General features: G+C 44.7%; 1 protein-coding gene across 3 annotated transcripts in view; it reads right to left on the reverse strand.

The window, feature by feature from the left end:
* AFF4 (AF4/FMR2 family member 4) overlaps positions 1-3,069 on the reverse strand; it is an 89,986-nt gene extending 86,917 nt beyond the window's left edge. For 2 of the 3 annotated variants that reach the window (XM_010359968.2, XM_010359967.2), the window contains exon 1: positions 2,671-3,064. The gene's annotated coding sequence lies outside the window, so the exon portion shown is untranslated. Of the gene's footprint in view, positions 1-2,670 lie in introns of all 3 variants that reach the window. The other variant, XM_010359966.2, reaches the window with a different exon arrangement.
* Between the last annotated feature and the right edge of the window lie 12,761 nt (positions 3,070-15,830).

Here is a 15,830-nt window from a genome sequence, read left to right on the forward strand (position 1 = left end):
CCTTCTCAAAAAAGGCAAAATGCGTAACTTCTAGAAAGCTTCATATTCTGTCTTCTCTTCTGAAACTGATTGGTTTTTCCCTTTCAAATACTGATCTTTTGCTCATACAGCTTTCTTTACCTTTTTGTGAAATCTTAGATAACTTGATAGAACAACAATTTCAAGTTCAAAATATTATCACATTCAAATTCAATCTAGTAATTGTGCAAAATACTGAGGAAGATAAAAAGAGGAATAAATATAGTACTTCCTCAAAGACCCTGTAACAGATCTATAAGAAAATTATTATGCATCCCTCAATATCTGCAAGAGACAGGGAAAAAAAGAAAATTACAATGCAAAATATATAGTGGGCTTCTGTTTGTTTTGAGACATCGCCCAGGTTGGCCAGGCACAGTGGCTCACGCCTGTAATCCCAGCGCTTTGGGAGGCCGAGGCGGGCAGATCACGAGGTCAGGAGTTCGAGACCAGTCTGACCAACATGCTGAAACCCCGTCTCTTCTAAAACTACAAAAAAATTTAGCCGGGAATGGTGGCATGCACCTGTAATCCCAACTACTCAGGAGGCTGAGGCAGGAGAATCGCTTGAACCCAGGAGGCGGAGGTTGCAGTGAGCAGAGATCAAGCCACTGCACTCCAGCGGTGTGATCTTGGCTTACTGCAACCTCTGCCTCCTGGTTCAAGTGATTCTCAAGCGATTCTCATAGCTCAGCCTCTGGAATAGCTGGGACCACCATGCCTGGCTAATTTGATTCTCATGCCTCAGCCTCTCAAGTAGCTGGAACTACAGGTGTGCACCGCCACACTTGACTAACTTTTGTATTTTTAGTAGAGACGGGGTTTCACTATGTTGGCCAGGCTGGTCTCGAACTCCTGACCTCAGGTGATTCGCCACCTTGGCGTCTCACAGTGCTAAAGTGCTAGGATTACAGGCGTGAACCACCAGGCACGGTTGCAGAATATATTGTTACGAAAAGGATACAATAACTCAAGAGTACACAGAAGAGAATGTATCAACCTGAATGTGAGAATCTGACAAGTAGAAAGTGATTCAGAACAAAAATATTCTATCTTTAAGAATTCTTAATTACACAGCTTCACCTTACACTCCCAAACTGTAGATCATATTCCAATTAACACAGCTAGGCTCTTTTTTCAGACACCCTATCTTGTCCCCACTTGAAGCAAAATTTTATTTAAAGTAAAATTTGCCTACTGTTTCTACAGAGCTAACAAAAATCCAAGTACCAGACTGCAACCCACCACAAATTGAAAGAAACTGCTGGTAATAAAAAAAGAAAAATTTGACTGCTACCAGGTTTTTAGTTAAGTTAACTCTGAAAGATAACTTAAAGTAACTTATTGGGAATTGTTTTTACGTTGAAAGATGCAGTGATAACAAGGAAAACGAACCTGAGAAATTTAAATAAGCCAGCTTTGTTGAAAACCAAGCTATGTACATATGACCAAAGATGATTCTAGGCAGACTCACAGACCACAAAGGCTCGCTATCAAATCCCGAATTAAGAAAGTTCTCATAAATATTTCAATTTTGATAAGTTAAAGGCCAGTTAAGTTTTAAAAAGCACTTTATGAAGTGCAGAATCAATATAGAAACGACGCTTTGCGCTTTTCACATCTGAGCCCTAAAACTAGCACACATTTTATGTTACATTTACAGTCTATTCACAGACAATAGCTTAGATTCCATCAAGAAAAACATTGGTCAATGGAAAAGTGACTGGCCTTAGTTTAAAATTTCCGTATGGCCAGCAGGGAGGAAACCGTATAATTCTGAATTACAACTGACAAAACTACGAGAACCCTAAATCGAACTCTTCGCCTTGAACTCCATATACAAACATTTCAGATGTGTACTTCCACTTCCTGAAAATAATATTGTTTGTAAACAAAAAGGCAATAAGGTTACTCCCAAAACTCCTGTACTCCACGATCCATCCTCAAAGAGTGGAAGGAACAGCAAAGTAGAAGGAACAAAGCACTGACGTCAATTACGTGATTAACCCCAAGCACAGGCAGCTGGAGGAAAGGCCTAAACATCAATATCCACGCACAAGCTACTGGGATAACTAGGTAACAGACCGATTCGGAAGTTGTGGGGGGGAGTATTAGAGAATTATACCCTCCACGTTCCCATTTTTAGTCAACCCCCTTCACAAGTCGAAGGCGGAAATTTTTCCTTTTTTTTTTTTTTTTTTTTTTTTTTGCGGGGGTGGGGGTGTGGGAGAGGTGCGCAGGATCGCGAGAAGGAAAGCGAGAACTAGTTGGGTAATGTTAGCCAGAATCTGGGCCTATTTTCTCTTTAAGTAGAAATAATTTGAAATTGAGGAGGATATGAAAAAGTAACAAATGAGCCGATGGAATGCCTGAGGGAAGAAAGAGGAAAGGAGAAACACTAAACAGATGGATTTCTGGGAATTTTTGTTAGGACTGGGTTAGCTTTTTTTATTTTCTTATTTTTGCGGCAAGGTGGTGGGGTGGGACGCGAAGATGAGGGGAGGGGTGAAACCTGATCGAGCAGCCCCAGCCCGGAGGGTCTCCCCGAGGCTCCCCGCGGAACTTGCGGGGCCCCTCACCCACCCCACCCGGCCCCGGCCACAACCCCCGCAGCCCGGCCCGGTCCTCGGTCAGTCTGTCGGCCCTTCTTACCTCCAGTCCCGGCTCCGCTAGGCCCGAACCATCTCCTGGTTGCGGCAGTGGCGGCGCCGGGCCTGCACCTTCACCGGACGCGCATTCGAGCCCGCCCAGGGGGCGGTGACAGGCTGCCAAGGGCGAGGGGCTCCGGGAGGCGGCGGGGGTTCCGGAGGCCTAGACAAGCGAAGGCGGCGGCGGCGGCGGCAGCGACGCGCCTCACACGGAACAGGCGTAGGCCCCGCACCGCTCCATGACGGTCGGGCCCGGGCTGGGAGTGCTGACTGAGGCGGCGGGGGCGGGTTGACGAGGACCTGGCACCAGGATCCCCGCCCCGTCCGCTGGCGGCGGCGACGGCAGCTGGACTCCCGCAGCCAGGGCTGTGACTGACGCAGCGGCCGTGCCACCATGTGACCAGGGCCGGGCGGGTGCGGGGCGTCACGTGATGCCTCTGCGCCCCTCCCCGCTGGGGGAGTAAGGGGCGGGGGTCTGTGGGCCGGCTGGGCCGGGAGGCGACGCCCGAGGTGGTGACGTGCCCGGCTGTGGGGTCCGATGACCCGGGCCAGGCAAAGGACCCGCCCGAGCGGTTTAGGCCTGAGCCTCTGGGCACTGCGGCAGCTTCGGGCAGGGCTGTCAGGGCAGGACAGGGCCTGCACATCCGGGAGCGCACGCCCTCCTGCGCGTAGCCCGCTAGTGAGGTTCCGAAGGGCGGTGCCGGGCCGAACCGGATATGCCGGTTCTGGGGCTCAGGTGAGGGACCCAGGTTTTCCGCCCCTCGCCCCTGGTGGGGATCCGACCCAACCTGGAGCCCCCAGACGTGGATCCAGGTGTGGAAGCCTCGAGTCCTCAATAGGTGCAGCAAAAAGGCAAAGGACGCAGGAGGCTGTTCGGTATTTCCAGTAAACTTATCCTAAGAAGCCAAACTGTCCCTCTTTCTTCGTCATCTAAACATCTTTGCCACTAATGTTTTTATTTATTTAAGACAGATCTCGCTGTTGTCGCCCAGACCGGAGTGCAATGGCGCTATCTCGGCTCACTACAACCTCCACCTCCCAAGTTCAAACGATTCTCGTACCTCAGCCTCCGGAGTAGCTGGAATTAAAGGCGGGCGCCACCAGCTCCCGCTAATTTTTGTATTTTTATAGACACACGGTTTCACCATGTTGGCCAGGCTGGTCTCGAACTCCTGACCTCAACCAATCCACCCGCCTTGGCCTCCCAAAGTGTTGGGATTACAGGCGTGAGCCACCACACCCGGTCCGCTAATGTTTTTCTTCGCATATCATTCTGAACACTTCTTTCACCTCTAAACATCCTTTCAGTCAGGGCAAGCCATAATTTAACTCAGAGTAAAATGATACAGACTTTACAGGGTTTTCAAAAGGTCTCATGGAGTCTAATAGGGTGACTGTCCAGGGATGAACCTTTTGTTCATCATTTCAAAAAGAAGATATTGGCCGGGCGTGGTGGCTCACGCCTCTAAACCCAGCACTTTGGGAGGCCAAGGCAGGTGGATCACGAGGTCAAGAGATGGAGACCATCCTAGCCAACATGGTGAAACCGTCTCTACTAAAAATACAAAAATTAGCTGGTCATTGTGGCATGTGCCTGTAGTCCCAGCTACTTGGGAGGCTGAGGCAGGAGAATCACTTGAACCTGGGAAGCGGAGGTTGCAGTGAGCTGAGATCGTGCCACTGCACTCCAGCCTGGTGACAGAGCCAGTCTCCGTCTCAAAAAAAAAAAAGAAAGAAAGAAAAAAAAAGAAAAGAAAAAAAATGAAAAAGCAAGGTATTAATATAATCTCATGTCTCTTGCCTGTTTACTTTCACTGAAGAAGCCTTATGAAGTTTTTTGTTGTTTTCTTTTTGCTGTTTACTTTCTGATTTTGAAGCGATCAATTCAGATATTGTTTTTAATAAGATTCAAAAGTTTTGAGGAACTTTGTAATCAAGTAGTATAAGAAATACGAAAAATGCTTTTATGAGCCTCAAAGGTAGCAACAGAAGTATACAACTTTTTTGTTTTTGTTTTTTTGGGGTGGGTTTTTTATTGTTGTTTGTTCTGTTTTGTTTTGTTTTTGGTAGAGACAGGGTCTCACTATGTTGCCCAGTCTGGGCTGAAACTCCCGGGCTGAAGCTATCGCCTGCCTCAGCCTCCCAAAGTGCTGGGATCATAGGCGTGAGCCACCAAATAGCACCCAGCCCTTTGTCATTTCTAAAATTCCTGACTACCGACCGGCTGCGGTGGCTTATGCCTGTAATCCCAGCACTTTTGGAGGCCTAGGCGGGTGGATCACAAGGTCAGGAGTTCAAGACCGGCCCGAACAACATGGTGAAACCCCGTCTCTACTAAAAATACAAAAAATTGCCGGATGTGGTGGTTGTGCCTGTAATCCCACCTACTCAGGAGGCAGGAGAATTGCTTGAACCCAGGAGGCTGAGTGTGCAGTGAGCCGAGATCTAGAGATTGCACCACTGCACTCCAGCCTGGGCGACAGAGCAGGACTCTGTCTCAAAAAAAAAAGAATTCCTGACTACCTACTATTTCTTTTAAGCTTCACTATTTATATACATTTTCTCTATAGAGCTATATAAATTAGAAAATGTCTTCATACAAAATTCAAAACATGACAGAGTAAAAAATAATTGATTCTCCCATCTCTGTTAGCTGTTCCAGTCCTGGAAGGCAATCACTTTGCATTGTATAATGTACCCTTCCCTACATATTTATAAATAATACATTAAAATATAGGGATACTTCTTTTACACAAAAGGTAACACACTATATATGCTGTTCAGTCCTTTTTTTCTGACTTCAAATATCTTGGATAGGCTGGGCACAGTGGCTCAGACCTATAATTCCAACACTTTGGGAGGCCGAGGTGGACTGATCGCTTGAGACCAGGCAACAGGTTTGAGAGCAACCCTGGCAACAGGGCAAAACCCCATCCCTACGAAAAATACAAACATTAGCTGAATGTGGTGATGTGTGCCTATAGTCCCAGCTACTCTGGAGGCTGAGGTGGAAGGATCACCTGAGCCCAGGAGGTCGATGCTGTAGTGAGCCAAGAGCGTGCCATCCAGCCTGGGTGACAGAGTGAGACCCTGTCTCAAAAAAAAAGAAAAAGAAAAAGAAAAATGTCTTGGACATCCTGCTGTATCAGTATATAATGAACTACCTTTTTCTTCCTGGAGGCAGAATAATATTCCACTTATGCAAATATCCTAATTTATTTAACCAATCTCCTACAGGTGGATATTCAGCTTGTTGCCAAGCCATTACTATTACATGCTAAGCTGCAATGAATAACCTCATACAAGACAAGGCAACATAGTGAGACCCCATCTCTACAAAAAATAAAAAATTAGCCATTTGTGGTGGCACAGGCTTGTGGTCCTAACTACTAGAGAGGCTGAGTTGGGAGAATCGTTTGTACCCAGGAGGTGAAGGCTGCAGTAAGCCCTAATCCCACCACCACTGCACTGTAGTCTCAGTGACAGAGCAAGACCCTGTCTCAAAAAAGTTAAAATAATTAAAAATGAAAAACAGCCTCATATAATGAGCAAATTATACCTATATGAGAAATCCTTGCCCTGGAATCTTTAGATCAAAAGGAGTTTTAATTTTGATAGATATTACCAAATTATCCTACACAGAAATTGTGCCTATTTCATTTACTTTCAAATTCTGCTTAAGAAGACTTACAAGGCTGTATAGGTTGGAGGGTTGAGGGGATGGAGAGTGAAAAGAAAAGAGTATTTGTCACTTTACACCATAATAAATTTTTTTTTGAGACGGAGTCTCGCTCTATTGCCCAGGCTGGAGTGCAGTGGCTCACTGCAAGCTCCGCCTCCCAGGTTCACGCCATTCTCCTGCCTCAGCCTTCTGAGTAGCTGGGACTACAGGCGCCTGCCACCACACCCAGCTAATTTTTTGTATTTTTAGTAGAGATGGGGTTTCACTCTGATAGCCAGAAGGTGCAAACTGAAAATATATAACAAACTTTATAAGTAAGTTTCCTTGCTTATTTTGAAGTAAATGTTATTTGGCTAACGCAAATAATGATATGCTTTTGTTCTGTAAAGGATAGTGTTACTTTTTCAATACAAAATGAAACCTTATTTAAAAACCAAAAAGGGGAGGAATGGCCAGTGTAGCCTTTTATTTGGCATTATTCTGCAAATAAGAAGCTTCTGGCCAGGTGTGATGGCTCATGCTTGTAATCCAAGCACTTTGGGAGGCCAAGGCGGGCAGATCACCTGAGGTCGGGAATTCGAGACCAACCTGACCAACATGGAGAAACCCAATCTCTACTAAAAAATACAAAAATTAGCTGGGCATGGTGGCCAATGCCTATAACCCCAGCTACTCAGGAGGCTGAGGCAGGAGAATCGCTTGAACCCAGGAGGCGGAGGTTGTGGTGAGCTGAAACCATGCCATTGCACTCCAACCTTGGCAGCAAGAGCGAAACTCCATCTCAAAAAAAAAAAAAAAAAAAAAAAAAGTTTTCTCTGTTTCAGCAAATAAAAGAAAAAGTTCCTAAAATTATTTCTAAATTTTTAGTATTTTAATACTGTATCATTTCGTTTAAGAAGGTGCATCTGTTTTAACAAAGTGAATGTTCTGTCTCTAACTTCATTGTTCCAGAACAGTGTAAGACTACTGTGCAGAATGGAGAAATTGCAGAAAATAACCTACCATAAAACTGAAAGAGAAACGAAAATCTCAAAGCAAAATATGATTGTTTTACTAGCATGCAAGATTTTAACAAAGTATTTAAGCTGTGCACGGTGGCTCATGCCTGTGATCCCAGCACTTTGGGAGTCCAAGGCAGGTGGATCACCTGAGGTCAGGAGTTCGAGACCAGCCTGGACAACATTGTGAAATCCTGTGTCTACTAAAATACAAAAATTAGCTGGGCATGGTGGCGCACACCTATAATCCCAGCTACTGGAGAGGCTGAGACAGCAGAACTGCTTGAACCCTGGAGGCGGACGTTGCAGTGAGCCAAGATTGTGCCATTTACAGTCCAGCCTGGGCAACAGAGCAAGACTCTGTCTCAAAAAAAAAAAAAAAAAGGATTTAATGTATATTGTTAGAGTAGCAATACTTAGTAGAGTACTGTTTTTAAGTTAGGTTTTTGGAGGTATAATTTACATATCATAAAATTCATCCTTGGCTGGGCGTGGTGGCTTATCCCTGTAATCCCAGCACTTTGGGAGGCAGAGGTGGGCAGATCACTTGAGGTCAGAAGTTTGAGACCAGCCTGGCCAACATGGTGAAACCCATTCTCTACTAAAAATACAAAAATTAGACAGGCATGGTTGGTACACACCTGTGATCCCAGCTACTCGGGAGGCTGAGGCAGGAGAATCACTTTAACCTGGTGAGTGGAGGTTGCAGTGAGCCAAGATCTTGCCACTGCACTCCAGCCTGGGCAACAGAGTGAGCATCTGTCTCAAAAAAAAAAAAGGATGCAATGTACAGTTTTATGAGTTCTGACAAATGATATAGAACATTTCAATCACCACAAAATATTCCCTCTTGCCCCTTGGTAATGAACCCTTCATTTCAACCCCAGTTCCTCAAAAACATAGATCTACTTTTTGTTCTTATACCATTACCTTTTCCACAATATCAAACCAACGGAGTCATACAGTATATAGCCTTTCAAGTCTGGCTTCTTTCACTTGGTATAATGCTTGTGAAATTTATCCATTGTTATTTTCATATATCAGTACTTTCTTTTTTTTTTAATCACTGAATAGTATTCCGTTATGTGGATATAACATAGCTCGTTTAGCAATTAATCAGTTGAAGAACATTTGGGTGGTTTCCATTAACAAAAAAACAATTAGAAGTCATTGTAGAAGTCCAAAAAATAAAAATAAAAATTATGAATAAAGCTACTATAAATATCCATGTACAAGATTTCATTTCGGCCTTAAATGATCTCCACCAATATTTTCTGAAAATCACATCTAGATATAGGAGCTACCAAGTCACAACTACAGCTACATAAACATTTCCATATTATTTTAGAAACTCAGATAATTTATTCATTATTTATCAAATATTTATTAAACATCTACTACATAGCAGGTACTGTTCTAAGCACATAGATAAAACAATTGTCAGATACTAGCTCCCCCAAAATACCACCAAGACAACCCATTGGCGAAACCCCGTCTCTCCTAAAAATACAAAAAACTTAGCCAGGCGTGGTGGTGGACGCCTGTAATCCCAGCTACTTGGGAGGCTGAGGCAGGAGAATTGCTTGAACCAGAGGTGGAAGGTTCAGTGAGCCAATACTGCACCATTGCACTCCAGCCTGGGCTACAGAAGGAGACTGTCTCAAGAAAAAAAAAAAAAGCAAAACTGAGTTATTGTTCACTTCAATAAAAAAGATCACTACCTTAACACAGTCTCAGTAACACCTTTAAGGGGGAAAGCAAAGTTAGAATATATATAAGGTTTGGGGATCTGATTTAAGAGAGTTTTTCAATTCAAGGGACTTGATTACAACTTGGTAGGAATCATGATACATTGGGATTTGTGGACATAGTTTGAGACAGAGTTCTGCTCTTGTCACCCAGGCTGGAGTGCAGTGGCGAGATCTCTCGGCTCACTGCAACCTCCGCCTCCCAGGTTCAACTGATGCTCCAGCCTCAGCATCCCGAGTAGCTGGGATTACAGGCGCCCACCACCATGCCCAGCTAATTTTTGTATTTTTAGTAGAGACGGGGTTTCGCCAGACTGGTCTCGAACTCCTGACCTCAGGTAATCTGCCTGCCTCGGCCTCCCAAAGTGCTGGAATTATAGGCATGAACCAGAGCACGGGCCAGGAAAGGGTTTTAGAGTCTGGGATAGTGTATTAGTTTTCTACTGCTGTGGTAATGAATTACCACAAATTTAGGGGCTTCAAACACCACAAATGTGTTATCTTACAATTGTGTCAATAGAAGTCTGACACGAGTCTCACTGGATTAAGACAATGTATTGGCAAAAGAGTCCTTCCCTTTTCTAGCTTCTAGAGGCTGCCCTCATTCATTGGCTTGTGACCCTTTCCTCCATCTCCAAGCCAGCAATGGCTGGTTGTGTTCTTTTAAAATCATATCACTTTGACTTTCTATTCCATCTCCATTATTTATTTTATATATATAAAAATATATATTTGGCCGGGCACGGTGGCTCACACCTGTAATCTCAGCACTTTGGGAGGCTGAGGCGGGCAGATCATGAGGTCAGGAGATCAAGGCCATCCTGGCTAATACGGTGAAACCTTGTTTCTACTAAAAATACAAAAAATTAGCCGGGCGTGGTGGCGGGCACCTGTAGTCCCAGCTACTTGGGAGGGTGAGGCAGGAGAATGGCGGGAACCCGGGAAGCAGAGCTTGCAGTGAGCAGAGATCTCATCACTGCACTCCAGCCTGGGCGACAGAGCAAGACTCCATCTCAAAAAATAAAAAAATAAAAAAATTTAAAAATATATATATATATATGCGCTATATATGTATTATATAAAAGTAAAGGACATTTCTTATTATTTTGGGCCAACTCAGATCATTCAGAATCTCATCTACTTGTTTTAAGGTCAACTAAATAAACAACCTTAATTTCATCTGCTACCTCAATCCCCCATGCCATATAAAATAGCATATTAGGGCCGGGCGTGGTGGCTTATGCCTGTAATCCCAGCAATTTGGGAGGCCAAGGCAGGTGGATCACGAGGTCAGGAATTCAAGACCAGGCTGGCCAACGTGGCGAAACTCCATCTCTACTAAAAATACAAAAATTAGCAGGGCATGCTGGCATGGTGGCAGGTGCCTGTAATCCCAACTACTCAGGAGGCTGAGGCAGGAGAATTGCTTGAATCTGGGAGGCAGAAGTTGCAGTGAACTGAGATTGCACCATTGCACTCCAGCCTGGGTAATAAGAGTGAAACTCCATCTCAAAATACAATAAGATAAATAATAAAATAGCATATTAGGTTGGGTGGAGTGGCTCACGCATGTAATCCCAGCACTTTGGGAGGCTTAGGCAAGAGGATCACTTGAGCCCAGGAGTTTAAGACCAGCCTGAGCAACATAGTGAGACCCCATCTCTTAAAAAATTGAAAAATTAGCCAGGTGTGGTGGTGCATGCCTGCAATCCCAGGTACTTGGGAGGCTGAGGTAGAAGGATAAATTGAGCCTGGGAGGTGGAGGCTACAGTGAGCCATGATCCTGCCGCTGGGTGACAGGGAGAGAGCCTGTCTCAAAAAAAAAAAAAAGCATATTAGTATATTCACAGGTTCACAGGTTCTGAGGATTAGTACATGAACATCTTTGGGGAAGAATTATTCTGCCTACCACAGACCATAAAGTCACTTGAACTCATCTGTTGAAAAGCTGAGCAGTTAGATGTTCTTTAAAACATTGATATGGTGGCCGGGCGCGGTGGCTCAAGCCTGTAATCCCAGCACTTTGGGAGGCCGAGACGGGCGGATCACGAGGTCAGGAGATCGAGACCATCCTGGCTAACCCGGTGAAACCCCGTCTCTACTAAAAAATACAAAAAACTAGCCGGGCGAGGTGGCAGGCGCCTGTAGTCCCAGCTACTCGGGAGGCTGAGGCAGGAGAATGGCGGGAACCCGGGAGGCGGAGCTTGCAGTGAGCTGAGATCCGGCCACTGCACTCCAGCCTGGGCGACAGAACGAGACTCTGTCTCAAAAAAAAAAAAAAAAAAAAAAAAAAAAACATTGATATGGTTTGGATCTGGGTATTACCACCCAAATCTCAAGTAAAATTGTAATTCCCAGTGTTCGAGGTGGGGCCTGATGTGAGGTGATTGGATCATGGAGGTGTTTTTCATGAATAGTTTAGCACCATCCTCTTAGTTCTGGTCTCATGATAGTGAGTTCTCACAAGATCTGGTTGACTAAAAGTGTGTGGCACAGCTAGGCATGGTGGCTCATGCCTGTAATCCTAGCACTTGGGAGGCCAAGGCGGGCAGATCACTTGAGGTCAGGAATTTGAGACCAGCTTGGCCAACATGGCAAAACCCCATCTCTACAAAAATACAAAAATTAGCCAGGTGCGGTGGTGTGCACCTGTAGTCTCAGTTACTTGGGAGGCTGAGGCAGGAGAATTGCTTGAACTCAAGAGGCGGAGGTTGCAGTGAGCCAAGATCACGCCACTGCATTCCAGCCTGAGCAACAGAGTGAGACTCTGTCTCAGAAAAAAAAAAAAAAAAACAGAAGTGTGTGGCACCTCCCCCATTATGCTCTCTTGCTCCTACTCTGGCCTCATGATGTGTGTGGTCCCTCTTCACATTCTGCCATGATTGTAAGTTTCCTGAGGCCTCCCCAGAAGCTGAGAAGATGCCGGCATCATGCTTCTTGTACAGCCTGCATAACTGTGAGCCGATTAAACCTCTTATCTTTATAAATTACTCAACCTCAGGTATTTCTTTATGGCAATGCAAGAACGGACTAATGCCTGTCATTCCAGCTACTCAGGAGGCTGAGGCAGGACAATCACTTGAACCCGGAAAGCAGAGGTTGCAGTGAGCCAAGACCCCGCCATTGCACTCCAGCCTGCGCAATAGAGTGAGACTCTGTCTCAGAAAAAAACAAAAACAAACAAAAACCAAAAAAACAGACTAACACAAACACGATTTTGAAAAGTTCTGAAATTGTTAGAGGTGTTCCAACCAGAGTGACTCCATCTTGAATACGGGCTGGGTGAAACAAGGCTGAGACCTACTGGGCTGCATTCCCAGGCGTTAGGCATTCTTAGTCACAGGATGAGATAGGAGGTCGGCACAAGATACAGGTTGCAAAGACCTTGCTGATAAAACAGTTTGCAGTAAAGAAGCTGGCTAAAACCCACGAAAACCAAGATGGTGATGAAAGTGACCTCTGGTCGTTGTCACTGCTCGTTATTCCGTAATCATAAATCATTAGCATGCTAAAAGACACTCCCACCAGCACAATGATAGTTTACAAATGCCATAGCAATGTCCGAAAGTTACCCTACATGGTCTAAAGTGGGGAGAAACACTTAGTTATGGGAAATCCCCGCTCCTTTCCTGGAAAACTCATAAATAATCCACCCCTTATTTAGCATATGATCAAGAAATAACTAGAAGTATACTTAGTCAAGCGGCCCATGTCACCATTCTGTCTATGGAGTATCATTCTTTTGTTTCTTTACTTCTCTAACAAACTTGCTTTTACTCAACTTTATGGATGGACTCCCCTGAATTCCTTTTCTTTTCTTTTCTTTTTTTTTTTTTGAGAGGGACTCTTGCTCTGTCGCCCAGGCTGGAGTTCAGTGGCGCGATCTCAGCTTGCTGATACCTTTGCAACCCAGGTTCAAGCTATTCTTCTGCCTTGGCCTCCTGAGTAGCTGGGATTGCAAGCACATACCACCACGCCCAGCTAATTTTTTTGTATTTTTAGTAGCCACAGGGTTTCACCATGTTGGCCAGGATGGTCTCCAACTCCTGACCTCAAGTGATCCACCTGCCTCAATCTCCCAAAGTGCTGGGATTATAGGCATGAGCCACCATGCCTGGCCTAGCAAACTTTCTATGTAAGAAACAGATAGTAAAGTATTTTTAGGCTTTGCAGATCAAGTGGCAAAATCAAAGATTTTTTTCTTTTTTTTTGAGACGGGATCTCACTCTATTGCCCAGGCTGGAGTGCAATGGTGCGATCTCGGGTCACTGCAGCCTCCGTCTCCCAGGTTCAAACGATTCTCCTGCCTCAGCCACCTGAGTAGCTGGGATTACAGGCACCCACCACCACACCCAGCTAATTTTTTTATTTTTAGTATAGACGGGGTTTAATCAAGTTGGCCAGGCTGGTCTTGAACTCCCGACCTCAAGAGACCTACCCATCTTGGCCTCCGAAAGTGCTGGGATTCCAGGTGTGAGCCACCATGCCCGGTTAAATCAAGGATTTCATCTAGGTACTTATATAATAATATAAAAATTTCCATGAATATTTTATTGATAACATTTATACTTTCTGGGTGTATTTATGGAAAACAGAGTCTCAGTGTATTGCCCAGGCAGGTTTCGAACTCCTGGGCTCAAGCTGTCCTCCTGCCTCTGCCTCCTTAAGAGCTGGGATTACAGGGTTGAGCCATCACGCCCAGCTTATTGATAAAATTTAAAATATAGTAGTTACGTTTTCAGGCCTGTTAATAAGAATAAAGCAATTTTGGCTAGATGCAGTGACTCACTCCTGTAAACTCAGCACTTTTGGAGGCTGAGGCAGGAGGATCACTTGAGGTCAGAAGTTTGAGAGCCGCCTGGCCAACATGGTGAAACCCTGTCTCTACTAAAAACACAAAAATTAGCTGGGTGTGGTCGTGCGTGCCTCTAATCCCAGCTACTTGGGAGGCTGAGGTAGAATAGCTTGAGCCTGCGAGGCAGAGGTTACAGTGAGCGGAGATTGATCACACCATTGCACTCCAACCTGGGCTACAGAATGAGTCTCTGTCTCAAAAAAAAAAACAAAAAGAAAAAAGAAAAAGAAAATATCTTTTCACACAGGTAGGTACTGCTAAATATGATATCAATCCACTGTCATGTGATATTATTTGAGAATAATCATTGCTGGAGAGAAATTTATAAAATTCTACTATAGACTGGTCCCAGTGGCTCATGCCTGTCATACCAGGAATTTGGGAGGGCGAGGCAGGGAGATCACTTGAGGTCAGGAGTTCGAGACCAGCCTGGCAAACATGGTGAAACGTCGTCTCTACTAAAAATACAAAAATTAGCCAGGCATGGTGGTGCTCACCTGTAATCCCAGCTACTCAGGAGGCTGAGGCAGGAGAATTGCTTGAACCAAGGAAGTGGAGGTTGCAGTGAGCTAAGATGGCATTACTGTACTCCAGCCTGGGTGACAGAGCGAAACTCTCTCAAATAAATAAATAAATAAATCGTATTAGACTCTTCTCTTAATATATGCCTTTGAGCATATACATTGAAAAGTAATCACCTCCAATTGAAGATTAGATGGGAGATCCTCAATTGTACATTTAAACTGCTTTTGAAATATGGAAATTTCCAGCTGGGAGCAGTGGCTCACACCTGTAATCCCAGCACTTTGGGAGGCTGAGGTAGGCACATCATGAGGCCAAGAGATGGAGACCAGTCTGGCCAACATGGTGAAACCCCATCTCTACTCAACATACAAAAATTAGCTGGGCAAGGTGGTGTGCACCTGTAGTGCCAGCTGCTCAGGAGGCTGAGGCAGGGGAATCACTTGAACCCGGGAGGCAGAGGTTGCAATGACCTGAGATCATGCCACTGCACTCCAGCCTGGTGACAGAGCGAGACTCCGTCTCAAAAAAATAAAAAGGAATATGGAAATTTACTTTATATGTGAGAGCCAAAAACTGCAGACACTGTAGTTCAAATCACAGAAAAGATGTATGCTGCAAATTTGTGCAATAACAGACATCTCAGGTCTTGTTTTAATTTTGACACCAGGTCGGGGATGGTGGCTCACACCTGTAATCCTAGTACTTTGGTAGACCAATGCAGGCAAATCACTTGAGGTCAGGAGTTCCAGACCAGCCTGACCAACATGGTGAAACCCTGTCTCTTCTAAAAATACAAAAATTAGCCAGGGCTGGTGGCGCTCACCTGTAGTCCCAGCTACTCTGGAGACCGAGGTAGGAGAATCACTTGAACTTGGGAGGCAGAGGGTGCAGTGAGCCGAGATCATGCCACTGCACTCCAGCCTAGGCAACAGAGTGAGACTCTGTCTCAAAAAAAAAAAAAAAAATTGACACCATAGGACGTGTGTAAATCAACTTGACATTTCTTGTGATTCAAACAACATTATGTATTGCCCAAAACAACTTTATCACAGTAAGAGTTTCACATATCAATACCATTTTAACTGGTAATTTTAGGTTGAACTTATTAAGAAGCATTATCACATCTTCAGCAAAAGCTAACCTCTAAAACCACTTAGTATTCAATAAAACTGGTTGAGGGCAATTCTCATTCATAAGAATTTCCATCTCACAGCATTATTCAGCATAGCCAAGGGTAAAAGCAAGTGACTGTTCAACAATGAATGAATGGATAAGCAAAATGTGGTATATACATACAATGAAATATTATTCAAACTCAAAAAGGAGGAAAAGCTGGGCACAGTGGCTCATGCCTAT

The sequence above is a fragment of the Rhinopithecus roxellana genome, chromosome 3 (assembly GCF_007565055.1).
Source record: "Rhinopithecus roxellana isolate Shanxi Qingling chromosome 3, ASM756505v1, whole genome shotgun sequence".
Taxonomy (NCBI): domain Eukaryota; kingdom Metazoa; phylum Chordata; class Mammalia; order Primates; family Cercopithecidae; genus Rhinopithecus; species Rhinopithecus roxellana.